At 41.2% G+C, this 18,039-nt stretch overlaps 2 protein-coding genes across 5 annotated transcripts in view; one reads left to right on the top strand and one right to left on the bottom strand.

Moving 5' to 3' along the window:
• Positions 1–18,039, top strand: part of LOC127536016 (integrator complex subunit 8-like) — a 91,756-nt gene that overhangs the window by 56,110 nt on the left and 17,607 nt on the right. For 2 of the 4 annotated variants that reach the window (XR_007944998.1, XR_007945000.1), the window contains exons 11-12: positions 3,233–3,374; positions 4,007–4,405. The gene's annotated coding sequence lies outside the window, so the exon portion shown is untranslated. Of the gene's footprint in view, positions 1–2,688; positions 2,790–3,232; positions 3,375–4,006; positions 4,406–18,039 lie in introns of all 4 variants that reach the window. The other 2 variants (XR_007944999.1, XR_007945001.1) reach the window with 2 other exon arrangements.
• Positions 1–18,039, bottom strand: part of LOC127536018 (integrator complex subunit 8-like) — an 89,158-nt gene that overhangs the window by 58,390 nt on the left and 12,729 nt on the right. The window lies entirely within an intron of this gene.

The raw sequence follows: 18,039 nt of genomic DNA, 5'->3' as shown, positions 1-18,039 counted from the left end.
CGCATCCTACGGGTTTTTTTAGGAAACACAGCTAGTAATTATTCAAATCATCTATGTGAAACACACAAACTGAGGAAACATGTCTTTTGATATTTTGGCACCAGGACAAACTTAACACCCCCCAAGACAACATGGTTGCTATGTTCACATGCAGAGTACGGTGCAATTGTGACTGTGATCATGCAACTATGACCTCTGACCTCCGTGAAGGCCAGAAGCGGGCCCGAGAGCCCACAAGACCCAGGCGAGCCGGCAGCAATCCCAGAGCAGAGATCCGAGCCACCAAACCACGAGGACGACCACGGACCGGCCCGGAAGGGGGCAGAGGGAGAACCCGGTCAGGACCTCCAGCGTCCAGCAGGGCCGGGCCCCAGGCGACCAAGATCGGCGGCCGCCGACCCCGCCAGGGGCCGGAGGCCCAGGGCGGACCCAGCACAGGACCCCGGGCCCCAGGCGCCGAAGAGGCCACCCCCACCCCCCCAGGCAGAGGGTCAACATCGCCAGGGGAACCAGCCACCCCAGACGGCCACCCGGCATGGGCCGGCGCCCCCGCCGCAGCCCAAGATCCAGGGCCGCCAGAGAGCCCCAACCGCCGCCCCGACCCCAGACCGGACCAAGCACGAAGCCGCCCCCCCAGCGCGGGAGCCCAGACCCCCACTCCAAGACAGCACCAAGCACCCAGTCCCCAGGCCCCCCGCACCGACATCCGACCGCCAAGGTGGCGAGGCCCCAATTCACCCCTTACATTAGGTGATGGAGCTGATCACAGGGGACCAGAGGGAACGAAAATCAGCTAACTGATCCTTTGAACCTGCAGACATTGTCTCGAAGCTGATGTAGTCTAATAAGAGATTCCTAAACTGCTTATTGTTCAGATTGTTTTTGGCTTTCCAATTTACAAGGATAGTTTTCTTTGCGATGCATAAGCTGGTGAGAACCATACATACAGAGTTAGATCCTATGTTGATTTCACCTCGGTCACCTAATAGGCACAATGTGGGACTTGCAGTAATGTTGCATTTAAACCATAATGACAGGTCTTCACATACCTCAAGCCAGAACCTTTGCACAGGTGCGCAGGACCACATGGCATGGAGGTAACTGTCAGTCATGTTATCACTGCAGTGTGAGCAAATATCCGAATGCAGTGTTTCCCCTACCATTATATTAGGGGGGCGCCCCGCCCCCCAACGCCCCCCCCATCCCCCCAGAAGGTCAAATTAAATTAAAATAATTGTTACTTTTTTACACGCAAACTTTAGTTTTCCTGCATAAAGGCCGCTCCACATGCTGTCCTTACAGCACTCGCTGCAGCACTCCACTGTGTCTTCTCCCCCTCCCTCCGTCTTGTAAACAGTCACACTGCCCCCCACCCCACAGTCACCACACACACAAACACTAGTTTGCAGTGGCGCGTCTCGTGTTTTACTTTCTACAACAAACTACGGCCAAAATATAGAGTTATTTCAGCCATAAAAGAAGCAGAAGAAAAACCACCTCTGATGACAGTGATGCGCGCCATGAGGTAATTACGACCGTATAGCGGGGCCATGTGTTGTTGTTGTTCTCAATCGTGTAGAAGTGTTAAAAATGAAAAAAGAACGAAGGGAAGTGGGACCTGCAATGAAACTTCATAGAGATAAAAAAAACAAATGAAGACGCTCTTTTTAACAGCATGACTTCTTATGATGCAAAATTGGTCCTTTGAGACGACGTCTGTCGTAATATTGGGCCTAAAATAAATAAAGTATTATTATTATTATTATTATTATAAAATAATTAGATGAAGCCTTTCAACACCGTAACGTAAAAATGGGCTAAAAATGATTCACACGCTCAATAAGTGGTACAAAATGGTGAAAATTATATATTTTAATATCGGCGTGCGCGCACACGTGTACACACACACAAGCGTGAGCGCACATGTGAGCAGACTCCCGCCAGCGACTGTCGGAAAATGGCACATGAAAAACAAAGCAAAATCTCAGCGTTTTTTAAACGCTCACAGTCACAGGGTGATAATGGCAACACCTGCCGCCCCTCTGGCTCTTCAAGCAGTAGCACCCAGAGCAGCTCTGCCTCTCCCGGGCCAAGTGACAGCAGCCAAAGTTCTGCACGGCAAGCCCCCCCACCTGCCCCGCAACAAAATCATCATCTCACCACCGCATGTCGGGCTTTGACCCATAGACTGTATATATAGTGGACGTAGCATCTGGCTCCAGAATTGAAGCCAACCCGGAAGTGTCAAAAACTTGCAATATCACGCCGTCCGCTAGGGTTGGCTCCAAAAAGCTTTTTCTCCATAGACCCCAATTCATTTTTGGAAAAAATAAAATTTGATAGACTGATTTTCTACAGCTCAGGATTTTTTTCCCGTTAGTTTTCATGGTCAAAATGAGAGATCAGGTGGCCGATCTTAAAATAAATCAATACTGAATTTTAAATAAATCGTTAAAGTTGGCGGAGCCAGGGGGCGTGGCTATACTTGATAAAACATATTATTACTCAAATTCCTTATTTCGACTTTTTGTACGACGGCGACAACCACCGACGCGAAAATCGGAGACGATCGAGCAGAAGGAACGTGATGACTTTAGATGGAAATCCCCAAAAGGTTTTGGCTTATGTGAGGTGTTTGGCAGTAAAGTGCAGAACTTGTTCATAAATTCCTCCTCGTCTCTCTTCCAGGCCGTCATGGAAGCCTTCATCAAAGACAACGTGTCCCGCAGTTTACCGAACCACTTCAGACGCTCGGTTCTCAGAGAGTTCTTGTACAAAGTCCAGCAGGGGTGAGGCCACAAAAACATTCAAACCTGTTCATCTTCCTATTGCACATTGTTTTGTTGCTGTCTGACTGATGACATTTGCAGCACTGAGAGTGTTTTAAATATGTTCTACAAGTACATTTGATTTGATAAATGTGTACTAATTTGCTCAGAGATGAACCTTTTATTTAGTTTCCAATAATATCCTCCAGTGTTGCTTCTGTCTCTCCACACAAACTCCTGTTAGAAGTCTTTATATCATTCTGCAAACATAAGTCTCTCCATGTTTAGCTCTTATTTGATGAATAAACTGAGCCTCATGCATGTAACTGCAGACTTCTGAGTTTGAAATTCATATTTTGCACTAAGCAGTAAATGGCTTTGTTAGAAACTCATTTATAACATCCTGTGCACTGTATTGTGTAATAATTGTATATAACTGTACACTGTGATGTGTGTCTGTGTAGGGAGTCCGGTCTGGATGAAGTTTGTCATCAACTTTGTGTCTGTAACGCCGTGAGAGACGCTCTGGAAGGAGAAATCCTCAGCATTCGTTTCCAGCAGCTGCTCCTCAAGCCTAGTAAACGGATCGTGGACTTCATCTTAGAGGTAATGAAGCTCAAATGATCTTAAATGTTTTAATTACAGAGTCTGTACGATCCCATAAAGGATGAGACTGATGGTGTCGGAATTAACTGTTTTACTTCAGTAGATTTTACTAAATCAAGACTGGATTTGATCATTAAAGACACTTTTTCTAGTAGTTAAAGTCAGAGAACCATTAGGAGAAGGAATCAAACTCTTATTCAAGTAGAAGTTTTTATACCACCCTAGAAATACTCCACTACTAATTCCTGCATTCAAATTTTGTATAATATGAATTACTTGTCATCTTTTTGTATTTTATCTTTTATTTCTCTTGTAAAATGTTTTGTTTTGTACTTCCTATTTTGATTGGTGTTTCTTTTTTATTTTTCAACTCCAAGAGGCCCTGCACAAGATTTCCTCTGTGCCTAGACCGTCTATTTTGTGAAGTAAATAAAAATCTTGAACTTTGACACAGCTCATTACATTGATTATGAACATTACATATTACACACTTTACTGCCGCCTTTGCGTTGCTGATTAGATTATAAACGGCATTTTGTTGTCTGACTACTCTGTGTAGTATCGATGAAGCCGAATCCTCAGAAAGCTACACCAATGTTTCATTGATCATGGGCGTCTTTTGTCTTTTCCAGGTGGTCTACGATAAAGGAGAGATCTACTCGTTCTCCAAGCACGGACGTTTTTGCCACGAGATAAAGATGAACTACTCTCCGTACACGAACTACTTCACCCGAGTCTTCTGGAATCGCTCGTATCACGTCTACAAAGTGAACTCCGTCATCTCCTTCCAGTACTGACGGCAGATCGGACTCCTCTCGTATTTAAGATCTCATCCACAGTTGGACACTCTGGGCTTCTGCAAGCGTCTCGTCACTGTTACGTCGAAGCCGCACGTTCAGCAGGGATCGGCTGAGGACGCCGCACCGACCTCCACGTGTCGAAGTCGAAACACGCCATATTAATCACTGTACTGTACTTTTATAAGCCATGCGTTACTGTCAATGTTACTGTGAGGCATTTAATGAAGGGGGGTGGATAAGAGTCGTCTGTGGTCACTTTGTGCAGAAGCTGCTCAGATTTAAACAAACAGTGGTCGTATTTTCAGTCATCTATATCTCAACAATTGTCATGAAATTTACTACAAATAGCACCCGAAGGAGTTCCATTATCTGCTCACATTTCCTCCAGAGTGGTTGACATTTGTATTAAAATGTCTTTTTTTTTGGCCTTTAGTGGACAGTTAGAGGAAAAACAAACGGAAGCTGTGGGGAAAGAGATGATCTGTACTGGCTGGGAATTAAAACTTCTGATTAGGAACCCTAAAAGACATGGGTCATCGGGTCGCCTTATGGTGAAACATTATGACAAATATTGAACAGATAGCCATGAAATTTTTGTACACGCATTTGCATTGACGAGCCATAACATTAAAACCACCGAAATAACATTTATTCTTCATTCTGACATGTCTAAGACTTGTCTTCTTTCTGCTCCCTTTCATTTGTGTTTGGACGAAACATTTTTAATTTGTATTTTTTTATTTTACAAATGAATGAAATAAAACAAACAACCATGTCGGGGCAAAGATACAGGATCTCTGGTGGCATCAGGAAGCGAGCAGATCTTTTTGGTCAAGTGGCTTACAGGGTTTGTCTTCGGCCTCGATGGACCCATCGATGATCCACTGGATTGGGATTTAGGGAGTGTTGAGGCTGCGTCAGTGCCTTGAGCTCTTGGTCATGTTCCTCAAGCTGTTCTTAGGTGGTTTTTGAGGTGTAGCGGGGCATGTTGTCTGAATGGGGTCTGTTGTTACCCACAAGGAGTGTTCTTGGTCTGGAGCAAAGTTTATGTACACTACTGTTCAAAAGTTTGAGGTCATCCAGACAATTTTACGATTTATTCAACGCTTTTATTCATGTTTTATTTATGTGCTACCATAATTCCACAAGGGTTTTCTAATCATCAATGAGCCTTTCAACACCATTAGCTAACACAATGTAGCATTAGAACACAGGAGTGATGGTTGCTGGAAATGTTCCTCTGTACCCCTATGGAGATATTCCATTAAAAATCAGCCGTTTCCAGCGAGAACATTCATTTACCACATTAACAATGTCTACACTGGATTTATCATTCATTTGATGTTATCTTCATTGAAAAAACTGCTTTTCTTTCAAAAATAAGGACATTTCTAAGTGACCCCAAACTTTTGAACAGTGATCAGTGGTACATGTCAGAATAGCTTCCAGATAAATACCAGGACTCAAGGTTTCCTCGCAGAACATTATGTTGTTATGGAAAAAATAAACGTTGCACACTTTGTCAATGGGTTTTAATGATGTGGCTGATCGGTGTTGATCTCCTTCAGGATAAATTCTAATCGCTGCAGTGATGCTGTAGTATTTTTAAATTTAGTTTTATGTTATACAAACATCCTTTCAGCCTCAGCTGGACTGAATGTTTTGTGCTAAGTAGCAAATGCTAACATGCTAAATTTGAGGTGGTGGAACATGTGGTAGCCAAACTTTTGCAAATTGTGAGGATGTTAGCATTTAGCTCACAATGCAGCGTCGTGGAGCCTCTAGCGTGGCTCTGGAATATTTATGCAGTTATCTCAACATGACAGATTAACTTATGACTTTAACGGATCATTGTCATTGTGGTCTGTTCCTGTTTTTACGCTCACTGGCCTCTTTATTTGACTATCTAATACAACCCAATAAAAAACAGGGCAAGAAGTTCTACTTATTTGAAACTGCAACATTTTTTGTTGACTTTGGCAAAAAAGATGATCAACTTTCTGTTGCTTATTGAGTATTTATTTGGTGGTAGTGCTGTGCTGGACTGCATTATTTTGTCCATCCCATTAACATACATGAAGAGTAAAGTACACGTGAAACAACCATGATAGATTAAAAAAAGGTCAGAAACTGAAAATGTAGAAGCAAAAAGTTCAATTTATAGCAAAGCCATTGGGTCATTCCAGGCCTGGAGGACTTTTGGGCTTCAAAATTTTTAAAAAATTAACCTTCTGTTTTACAATTTTCTACTACATATTCATCATAATAGGTCATAAACTATGGAAGGCTTGATTAGCTCAGGCTACACATCAATGGAACCATTTTTATTCCATGTTTTATGTGTTGTTTGCTAACCCTACTCTAATCACAGTAGTAGGGTTGCTAATCCATGCTAATGTTAGCTTTTTCTCAGCAGTAGAAGCTAGATATTTAGCTCGCTGTTACTGCTGACCAAGAGGACAAACTGACTGATGGAAAAAAGTAAAACAATTAGTCTGATCCTGATGATATGAGGTAGAGTGAGACATTCAATCATGGCTGCCAATGTGATGGAAACATGAAAAATAGAAGGGAGGCCACAGCTTTGCTCTACACATTCTTTAGGAAATCTGTTTGATGATGTTAATTCCAGTGTATCATGTGATTCACGGTTTTCTTCTACCACCTGAAAAAGGTTCTGCTAACAGGGTTGTTGTGGGACACATGCATAATAATTATCATTTGAAATATTACGTTGATGCAATAAAATGTTCCCACAATTACAAGAGACATCAATGAAAAAAATAATCCCCAAAAAGAAAAATGTTTGTTCATTTCTATTTATCTGCATTTTTCATCTGTCTGACATCAGGAAGATTTTCAGGAAACTTTCCTCCCAACAAGCTCAATGAGTCTCATTTTCCTTCACTGTTTACCAAAACTTCTTATGCGCTGACATCACTCCTGTGTATCTTCTTCACTGCAGACCATAGACCGTATGCTGCAGACAGACTTTAGGTTCATTACTACCCCTACTGGGCTGGAGTGTTCATCAGTGTTACTGGTGTGCCACAAATTAGGGAACTGAGAACGGTGCGATTAAATGTGCTGTAATTACTTCCTCGAAATTAACGAGTTAAAAACCCAGCCCTAGTTAAAATATTCAAATCCAAACCACTTAAACTGCATTTAAGTAAAGTAATTGGGTACATTTACTCAGATACTTTACACAACTCCTTCTGTGGCTGGTCAATAGAGGGCGCTCGGGCGCCGCCCCCCCGGTGTTTTTGATTTTTCATTTTTAAAATAAATATTTTTTTTAAATAAACAATAATCAGTTATTTTAGCACCATGTGTGTTTAAATTCGCAATTACATGTCATGTACAAAATATTAAATAGAATTTTCGGAGAAAATAGTTTCCTGCTCATCTCTGCTGAGCTGCTGGGGCGCTGAGAAATCATCCCTCTCGTGCGGCAGAGCAGCCAATTACCGTCAAGAGATTCGACATAGCAACAGAAATTTATCCAATCAGCCTCATCGAATCTGATGCCCAGGGCGAAATCGATTTCGCCCAAAGCCAAGTGAGCATGCGTGAGTGCGGTGGATAACTGACACTGTCACAGTCACAGTGACAAGAGGAATGCTTGGCGAGCTGGATCGAGTCATGCAAATGCTTTATATTGCTTCCTGTGTTTGCTCTATAAACGGCTGGGACAGACACGGCATGGACTGTTTCGGGAGTAAGAGATATGAAACATTTATCCGAGAAAGTAAAGAAACACAAGGGTAGGAGGGCACATATGGAGAACACCGTTAAGCTAACGATGCTAGGCAAGGCTAACATCTCGATGCAGCTGGATGAAGAGTGACACACAGTTACATACTGAACTGTTCTGAAGTGGCCTCCAATGAGCCCTGAGCTGAACACTACTGAACATCTGTGGAAGCAGCTGAAACATGCAGTCTGGAGAAGGACAGCCTTCACACCTGAGACAGCTGGAGCCGGAGCCGGCCCAAAGCAACTGCAGCCCGCAGATCGGGGCGTGCCTCAACGTGGGCGGAGTTAAACGTTGAGCCCCGCCCACCTTGAACTAAACGTGGGCGGAGTTAAACGTTTAACTCTGCCCGCATAGCGCAGTTGAACCGTTGAAGAAGAAGAATGTATTAGAGAAGAAGAAGAAGAAGTTTCCAAAATGGAGGTTAGCACGTTTATCTTTTGTTTAAATGTGCTGTTTTAACGTGCTTTAACGTTGCTGTTTTGCTATTTTGTGACAGACAAGGAAGGAAGTGATATTATTTTATCTCCAGTTGCATTATCTCCTTGCATTAGTTTCAGACTTACGTCAGACTTATTTATTTTGTCACGTGCTAAGTAGCAAGCCCATTAGAAAAGTGACGTTTAACAAAACATTTAAACGATGCCATTCCTTTTAGAATTAGACTGATTCAAAATATTCAGAATAATCTACTGGAATTGGAGGAGAAGCTAGAGGCGTGGAGGTTTGCCCTGGAAAGGAGAGGAATGAAGGTTAGCCGCAGCAAGACGGAGTATCTGTGTGTGAATGAGAGGGACCCAAGTGGAAGAGTGAGGTTACAGGGAGAAGAGATCAAGAAGGTGGAGGATTTTAAGTACTTAGGGTCAACAGTCCAGAGCAATGGAGAGTGTGGAAAAGAGGTGAAGAAGTGTGTACAGGCAGGCTGGAACAGCTGGAGAAAAGTGTCAGGTGTGATAGAAGAGTTTCAGCTAAAAGGAAAGGTTTACAAAACTATTAATTCAAATGGATTGGATAGTATAGTTCAATTATCTATCTCTGTTACAGAGAATAGAGCACGTGTTTGCTGCAAACAGCCACGTCATTGCCACATGGTTTCCACCATCATCCACAAACCCCATGGATCACCTGCTGGTAATTTGTTAAAAAGTTTTGCTTTTGTAGTGGAGTTTGAGTATTTCATATTCAGTTATTGATATCTTTTTACAGGACAATGCAGCCAGTCTCCAGTGGGTTCTGCTTCCAGTATTTGTACCTGGACACTGGATACTCTGTAAATACATTTATATCTTCCTCTATTATGACCTTACACAACAAAGTTGCTCATTGCTGATTTACATTTTTTGGTATATTAAATGCATGGCAGCTTTGTTAGTATTTCTGTAACATTCCATAATTTTATGTGTGTGGTTATATTTGAACACATTTAACAGATACTGAGGCCACAGGCTAGGGAGATTTTCTTTCTAGATCCCCTCTGTGGCAGCGGCTGGAGAGATGAGAGTAGAGTCCATCTCGTCAGGTTTTTAGGACACCTTCCAAGATCCTTCCTGGACAGTGGTAGTTCTGTTTTAAACCACTTGTCCTTTGTTTGTTTAATACATGCTTCTGTTTTTATTTGAATGCATTAAGATGTTCCAAACAAACAAAAACAAACAACAAAAGTGAGTGTTTGCGAGGGATAGAAGTAATTGTTACATTATTCTTATTTATTTTTACATTATTCTACGCAGATGGAAACAGAACCATATGTTTTGTTTGTTTAAGCCCATTACAAAACGTTTGATTTGAAGTTCCAGCCTCTTCCAACTTTGTTCCAAGTGTTGCTTTAAAATGGTTTATTGTACTTTTATTTACTCTTTGACCAGGCACATTGCTCACAGCCTATCTCCTGGCCCTTGGAGGCAGCTTGGTGTGAATGATGTTCAGGTGAGACATTACTACATTGCATTTGCTAACATTTGCTATTTTCTTGCCATTCTTTTATTAAAACACTGCAAAGATGCTCCACCAACTGTGGCATGTTTGTTTTGATGGTAAGAACTACTCAGTATGTTATATCGATGACATCTATAAATGTTTTTTCTGCATTTAAAACACACTCTTTGTATTGAAAAACTGTATCCTGACAGAATGTGCATGATATTATATTAACCAGTATCTCTGTACATTGTAATGGGGGCCAGTTGTGATTTCAGTGAGGTTTTGTGCAAATTGTGACATGTTATGCTTGACTGTAGCGATGAAGGTATTATTTTTGGAAACATATTTTAATCTTCTGCATTTCCTTCTTCACAGGAAAACATGCTGCAGATTAGAAGATGGTGGTGTCTTGTTCTCCTGCAGAACTTCCCCATGCTGTAAGCGCCCTCAGTATCACACTTTTAAACCAGATTCTTTTAAATCACGTTTTACTGTATTCACTGTCATCTGACCTGCATGAATGTTTTCATTGTGAATGTTTGTTGTCATTAAATCACCACGATCTAAAGAAGAGAGATTGCAGCAAAGAAAAGGCAACGAGAGCAGAAAAAACTACAGGTGAGAGGTCATGTGATAAATTGGTATATAGTGAAACTATTGCTCAAAGACTGATCCCCGCCACTTATTTCAGGATGTGGCTGAAGTCCCCCTGAAAATGTTTAGGCTTTCAGAATCTGCCACTGAAGCATCAGGTATTGTTCCAGCCAGCATTGTCTCACACATATCCATCGAGGTTGTTGAGGTTCCATGTCACAGAGCAGTCATTATTTCTCTGTGTACTTAAAATCAACCACTTAAATCTTGCATTGTCATTGTGCCTGTAGACGCCACAATCTGTTTCCTTTCTAGATGAGGCTGAGAACAGGACTGGGAACAGGAAACGGGGTATATTGCCTGAGATGGGTAGTCTCATTTCAGTGTTTTCTGCAATCTCCGAGCCTTTACTTAAATAACTGTTTTCTTTATTTTGTTTAGGAGAATCCTTTGGTCAGGGATGCAATGGCGGCAGCCCGGTGGTGTGGGACCAGAACTTTCAAGGGAAAAATTTCCCTTCCCCAAGTTGTTACCATGGCCAAGGAGCAACGCGTGAGGGCAGGGAACTCCTGTGTGTCTGTGATGGCCAGGAAGAAGAGGAGACCGCTGATCTCAGAGAACCGTTCCTTTTCTTTTTAGTCTGCAGGAAGACTATGAGACATTCTGTCAAGAAATCATTGACAGGAGAAACATGAAGGTGTTTTGTGCTTTTGACAGAAAAGAATAAAGTTGTTTTCAACGGTGCTGAAGCTTAATTCATTACATCTGACCCCTACAAATGTACATGGTTTGTGAGTTGTACAGACTCTGATATATTATGTCTGGCATAATCATATACAGAAAGTCTCTATACAGACATCAGAGATTATGTTTTTGTTTCAGTTATGTAGAATGAAGGCCAAGCTAAGAGCCCTCTTTGATTTGAGGAAAGACATGTAGCATTGACTGTCAGTTCAGTCTTATATCCTTGAGTGGATTAGTGACACTTTAAGAAAGTCGTTAGTGCAAAGTTTAGGAAATCTGTGTTATCAGCAGGAATAACCATGTTCAGGTATCAATGGTAGAGACATTGCTGCTGTCTCTGATCTCCTTAATGTAGCTGATATAATTCAGTGTACAAAAAAATCCAAATGTGTCTATGTATGCTGTATATCACAAATTTCACTTCACTATTTCAGTCCAGCTAGCCCAGTTAGACAGGGTTTGAGTTAAAGAGAGTTGAACCCAAGTAAAAAGTTGTCGGCTATAGTATTACAACTCCTGGCAAAAATGATGGAATCACCAGTCTGGGAGGATGCTCGTTCAGTTGTTTTAATTTGTAGTAAAAAAGCAGATCACAAACATGACAAAAACTAAAGTCATTTTATTTTGCAACTTTCTGGCTGTAAGAAACACTAAAAGATATCAAGAGGAAAAATTGTAGTAGTCAGTAACAATTACTTTTTAGACCAAGCACAGGGATAAAATTATGGAATCAATTCTGAGGAAAAATGATGGAATCACCCCATAAATTCTCATTCCCAAAACTAGTTCCCATATCAGATTAAATCTGCTCGTTAGTCTGCAGTTTAAAGGAGTGATCACACCTTGGAGAGATGTTGCACCAAGTGGATTGACATTAATCATGACTCCAACATGAGAGATGTCAGCTGAAACAAAGGGGAGGATTATCAGACTTTTCAAAGAGGGTCAATCATCACAAATTGTTGGAGATATCCCAGGTTGGTTCTGCAAATGATCATCAAACTGACGTGGGATGAGAAAAATTGCAGCAGCAGCATCAAAACCAAGTTTATTTGGCCCCAGCAGCAACAACCAAATCCACAGTCTGCATGAGCAACAAGCTGGTTTGGTTGGAAATCAGCAAACTGGTGTGCTGCAGCAACAACTTCCAGTCACTCTTGGTCTAAAAAAGTGATGTTACTGACTACCACAATTTTTCCTCTTGATATCTTTAGTGTTTCTTACAGCCAGAAATTTGCAAATTAAAATGACTTTAGTTTTTTGTCATGTTTGTTATCTGCTTTTTTTCTAAAAAAAATTAAACAACTGAACGAAAGTCCTCCCAGACTGGTGATTCCATAATTTTTGCCAGGGGTTGTATATGTTGTATTTGTGGGATTTGATACTACAAAAAATGTTTTCCCAAAGAACTACTTTTTGGCTCTAGACCTGATCCTGATATAAATAGTAATGCTGATATAAATTAATCATGACAGTAATCACATAAGATGCTCGGTTTCGAGGCCAGCATTGAGAAGCTGTATTGACGTTTGTGAATGTGCTATTTAGTCTCTGCCACCAGATGGTGACAATAAATGAGTCAAGCTCAATGTGGGCGGAGCTCAACGGTTAACCCCGCCCACGTTTAGCTCAAGGTGGGCGGAGCTCAACATTTAACTCCGCCCACGTTGAGCCACGCCCCGATCTGCGGGCTGCAGTCAGGGGCTTCTCAGCGGTCGCTTAGGGCCCACCACCACCAGGGGGCCGCCCAGAGTGCTTAATAAAAAGCAAGTGTAATTGTAAAAAAATTTAGAAAAAAAAAACAATGAACAACCATTGTTCCGGGTTGTACAGCAATAATTTTGGTATAATTTTCTAATGCCAGCTAGGTTGCCAAGTATGTCAACCTTCGATGGTATCAATAAGTGAACCTCGTTACTCCTGCGACAGAATACCTTAGCGGCTGCGCAAGTTCAGTGACAGTGTCATTGCTCAATGGCGGACAGAAGCAAAGAGAAATGTTGCCGTCCAAGAAAATGTACCTCTCAGGGGCACAAAAAAGAAAGAGAAAACGGTTGGAGGAGCAAGAAAAGAAAAACAAGGATAAAGGTAGGTTGTATGACTTTTTTGTTTTGATAAATGTTGTGAGCATAGCAAGTTTAGGGCTCAGTCTGAGTCTTTTGTTTGCCACGGCGCCTTTTTCTCCTCCGGTTGGATATTTGGTCATTGCAATTACATTTTCTAACCTTTAATATATAACAAATCCCTTCACTTAACCCAAATGATCTAAATCCTCGACTCTAAACATAACCGGAATTAAAACCCGTTAAGGTTTAGCGGCCCGCGGGTGGGCCGTTTTGATATTACATAAGCATTTTTCGAAATAGAACGACACTGCCAACTCGATGATAGAAACATTATACACCAGCCTGGAGCAGTTTGCTCACCAGGAGTCCACACGTGCAGAAGTCTCACTGAGAGTTACAGAAATCACCTGACTGCAGTGACTGGTTTAAAAGGTTGTGCGACAAAATATTAAGGGTACCATAATTTTTATCCAGGCCTGTTTCATATTCATGCAACGTAATCTTCAACAGAAGAGTTCTGTCCGTCTGTATACACACACATTTATTCCCTTGACCAGATTTTTCTTCGTATAAAGTTGACCTTAGCACATCATCCAGCAATGTATTGCACTTAGTAATTTTTGATATTTTGTCTAAACAGTATGTGTTTGCTGATGTAATCTGCTCATCATTTTCTGGCTCGTTCACTGAAATGTTGAAATCATCAAAATTGTTGCAGATTGTAATTTTCTTTGTCTGCTAATTGAAAAATCACTTAATTGTTGCAGTTCTGATCAGTTAGTAACATTAAGCTTTATCATAAATTACTGTACAGTATTTTTCTGTTCTAGTATTAATTTATTAATATACTTAACATAATACTTGAGTGGTCAATTCAACCACTAATGCACTGTTTCATGTGCATATATAATTTATTGCCAAAATTGTGGTTAAGCAATATGTTGTGCATGTTTTGTGCAAAAATGCCTCAAGTTATTAATATTGGCATTAAATAATTATTATTTCACAGAGCACTGATATCCTGCCATTTCTGTTGTATCGGGATGGTTACTGTAACTGATTTGATATGGCACAGACCCACCCAGAATATTTTTCACCAGTCACCACTGTATGTCAGACATTTCTCTGATAGATGTATCACTTTTACTGATTTTACAAACAATGAGTCCCTGTGGAGCTCTGTGGTGTTTGGTTCTGGGATGTCAGATCCAGGGGTCAAAACAAAATCAGTCTTCAAGCAGCTGCTTTGTAAAATTGCAACAGAGAACATGTGAATAAATGTGAAGTCAGCTGGAAGAAGGTTGATGACAAGAGTGACTTCTACTCTTCATTCAGGCAGGTGACCAGAATTTATGTGACAGAGAACTTCTGTATTGGATGATTCCATCGTCTCCATGGTGCACCGAACAAAACAATTCTGGCATTTTTTGATGCACCCAGGGAGCCTATATAAAGGCTGAAACCTTCTGAAATTTCCCTTTTTCACCTGCTCTTGGACTTGGATTGACCTGTTCAAAGATCAGCTGCAGAAAGAGAATACTTGGAAAGCAACACTTTTGGAAAGCGAAGACTTGAAGAAGAAGACACTTTGGAGACCTGAAGAGGACACTCTCAGACTCTGAAGAGAAGACCTGAAGAGGACACTTTTGGAAACCGAAGACCTGAAGAGGAAACCTTCGGCCAAAGAAGTCCAGATAAGAAGACGTTTATAAAACGACTCTTGGTGGATCCTTGAATCACCTTGGATCCCTGAAGACCTGGAGATGGACCTCAGACTGATGGACGTCGAGGGATACGTGGGAGTTGCCGTGGAGGTGCACCGCGACGCTACTGGTAAGATTATGAATAGATTATTAATAATGTAGCTTTAATTCTATCATCTATCAGAGAAATGTCTGACATACAGTGGTGACTGGTGAAAAATATTCTGGGTGGGTCTGTGCCATATCAAATCAGTTACAGTAACCATCCCGATACAACAGAAATGGCAGGATATCAGTGCTCTGTGAAATAATAATTATTTAATGCCAATATTAATAACTTGAGGCATTTTTGCACAAAACATGCACAACATATTGCTTAACCACAATTTTGGCAATAAATTATATATGCACATGAAACAGTGCATTAGTGTTGAATTGACCACTCAAGTATTATGTTAAGTATATTAATAAATTAATACTAGAACAGAAAAATACTGTACAGTAATTTATGATAAAGCTTAATGTTACTAACTGATCAGAACTGCAACAATTAAGTGATTTTTCAATTAGCAGACAAAGAAAATTACAATCTGCAACAATTTTGATGATTTCAACATTTCAGTGAACGAGCCAGAAAATGATGAGCAGATTACATCAGCAAACACATACTGTTTAGACAAAATATCAAAAATTACTAAGTGCAATACATTGCTGGATGATGTGCTAAGGTCAACTTTATACGAAGAAAAATCTGGTCAAGGGAATAAATGTGTGTGTATACAGACGGACAGAACTCTTCTGTTGAAGATTACGTTGCATGAATATGAAACAGGTCTGGATAAAAATTATGGTACCCTTAATATTTTGTCGCACAACCTTTTAAACCAGTCACTGCAGTCAGGTGATTTCTGTAACTCTCAGTGAGACTTCTGCACGTGTGGACTCCTGGTGAGCAAACTGCTCCAGGCTGGTGTATAATGTTTCTATCATCGAGTTGGCAGTGTCGTTCTATTTCGAAAAATGCTTATGTAAATATCAAAACGGCCCACCCGCGGGCCGCTAAACCTTAACGGGTTTTAATTCCGGTTATGTTTAGAGTCGAGGATTTAGATCATTTTGGGTTAAGTGAAGGGATTTGTTATATATTAAAGGTTAGAAAATGTAATTGCAATGACCAAATATCCAACCGGAGGAGAAAAAGGCGCCGTGGCAAACAAAAGACTCAGACTGAGCCCTAAACTTGCTATGCTCACAACATTTATCAAAACAAAAAAGTCATACAACCTACCTTTATCCTTGTTTTTCTTTTCTTGCTCCTCCAACCGTTTTCTCTTTCTTTTTTGTGCCCCTGAGAGGTACATTTTCTTGGACGGCAACATTTCTCTTTGCTTCTGTCCGCCATTGAGCAATGACACTGTCACTGAACTTGCGCAGCCGCTAAGGTATTCTGTCGCAGGAGTAACGAGGTTCACTTATTGATACCATCGAAGGTTGACATACTTGGCAACCTAGCTGGCATTAGAAAATTATACCAAAATTATTGCTGTACAACCCGGAACAATGGTTGTTCATTGTTTTTTTTTTTCTAAATTTTTTACAATTACACTTGCTTTTTATTAAGCACTCTGGGCGGCCCCCTGGTGGTGGTGGGCCCTAAGCGACCGCTGAGAAGCCCCTGACTGCAGCCCGCAGATCGGGGCGTGGCTCAACGTGGGCGGAGTTAAATGTTGAGCTCCGCCCACCTTGAGCTAAACGTGGGCGGGGTTAACCGTTGAGCTCCGCCCACATTGAGCTTGACTCATTTATTGTCACCATCTGGTGGCAGAGACTAAATAGCACATTCACAAACGTCAATACAGCTTCTCAATGCTGGCCTCGAAACCGAGCATCTTATGTGATTTACTGTCATGATTAATTTATATCAGCATTACTATTTATATCAGGATCAGGTCTAGAGCCAAAAAGTAGTTCTTTGGGAAAACATTTTTCTTGTAGTATCAAATCCCACAAATACAACATATACAACCCCTGGCAAAAATTATGGAATCACCAGTCTGGGAGGACTTTCGTTCAGTTGTTTAATTTTTTTAGAAAAAAAGCAGATAACAAACATGACAAAAACTAAAGTCATTTTAATTTGCAAATTTCTGGCTGTAAGAAACACTAAAAGATATCAAGAGGAAAAATTGTGGTAGGAACGGTTCTCTGAGATCAGCGGTCTCCTCTTCTTCCTGGCCATCACAGACACACAGGAGTTCCACTGCCCTCACGCGTTGCTCCTTGGCCATGGTAACAACTTGGGGAAGGGAAATTTTTCCCTTGAAAGTTCTGGTCCCACACCACCGGGCTGCCGCCATTGCATCCCTGACCAAAGGATTCTCCTAAACAAAAATAAAGAAAACAGTTATTTAAGTAAAGGCTCGGAGATTGCAGAAAACACTGAAATGAGACTACCCATCTCAGGCAATATACCCCGTTTCCTGTTCCCAGTCCTGTTCTCAGCCTGATCTAGAAAGGAAACAGATTGTGGCGTCTACAGGCACAATGACAATGCAAGATTTAAGTGGTTGATTTTAAGTACACAGAGAAATAATGACTGCTCTGTGACATGGAACCTCAACAACCTCGATGGATATGTGTGAGACAATGCTGGCTGGAACAATACCTGATGCTTCAGTGGCAGATTCTGAAAGCCTAAACATTTTCAGGGGGACTTCAGCCACATCCTGAAATAAGTGGCGGGGATCAGTCTTTGAGCAATAGTTTCACTATATACCAATTTATCACATGACCTCTCACCTGTAGTTTTTTCTGCTCTCGTTGCCTTTTTCTTTGCTGCAATCTCTCTTCTTTAGATCGTGGTGATTTAATGACAACAAACATTCACAATGAAAACATTCATGCAGGTCAGATGACAGTGAATACAGTAAAACGTGATTTAAAAGAATCTGGTTTAAAAGTGTGATACTGAGGGCGCTTACAGCATGGGGAAGTTCTGCAGGAGAACAAGACACCACCATCTTCTAATCTGCAGCATGTTTTCCTGTGAAGAAGGAAATGCAGAAGATTAAAATATGTTTC

This window comes from Acanthochromis polyacanthus, chromosome 11 (assembly GCF_021347895.1).
Source record: "Acanthochromis polyacanthus isolate Apoly-LR-REF ecotype Palm Island chromosome 11, KAUST_Apoly_ChrSc, whole genome shotgun sequence".
Classification (NCBI taxonomy): Eukaryota; Metazoa; Chordata; class Actinopteri; family Pomacentridae; genus Acanthochromis; species Acanthochromis polyacanthus.
This window is presented reverse-complemented; position numbering and strand designations above follow the sequence as displayed.